We start from the raw sequence: 217 nt of genomic DNA, 5'->3' as shown, positions 1-217 counted from the left end.
AAGCGGCGACAGGCTGGGGCAGGGCTGTTCCCAAGCAGCAATCCCCACAGCAGGGGTGGACAGGTTTTGGGGTTCTTGCACAGGGAACTTGGTGGGGGTGCAGTGTCAGACCGCAGGAGTCCATCACTTCTGCTGAACGCAAACCGCAGCTGCCCAGCGCGGCCACTCGCCCTCTCCGCGGTCACCTCACCCAATGCACAAACGACCTCCCGGCTGT

The sequence above is a fragment of the Pterocles gutturalis genome, unplaced genomic scaffold (genome assembly GCF_000699245.1).
Source record: "Pterocles gutturalis isolate BGI_N339 unplaced genomic scaffold, ASM69924v1 scaffold8945, whole genome shotgun sequence".
NCBI classification, from domain to species: Eukaryota; Metazoa; Chordata; class Aves; order Pterocliformes; family Pteroclidae; genus Pterocles; species Pterocles gutturalis.
This window is presented reverse-complemented; position numbering follows the sequence as displayed.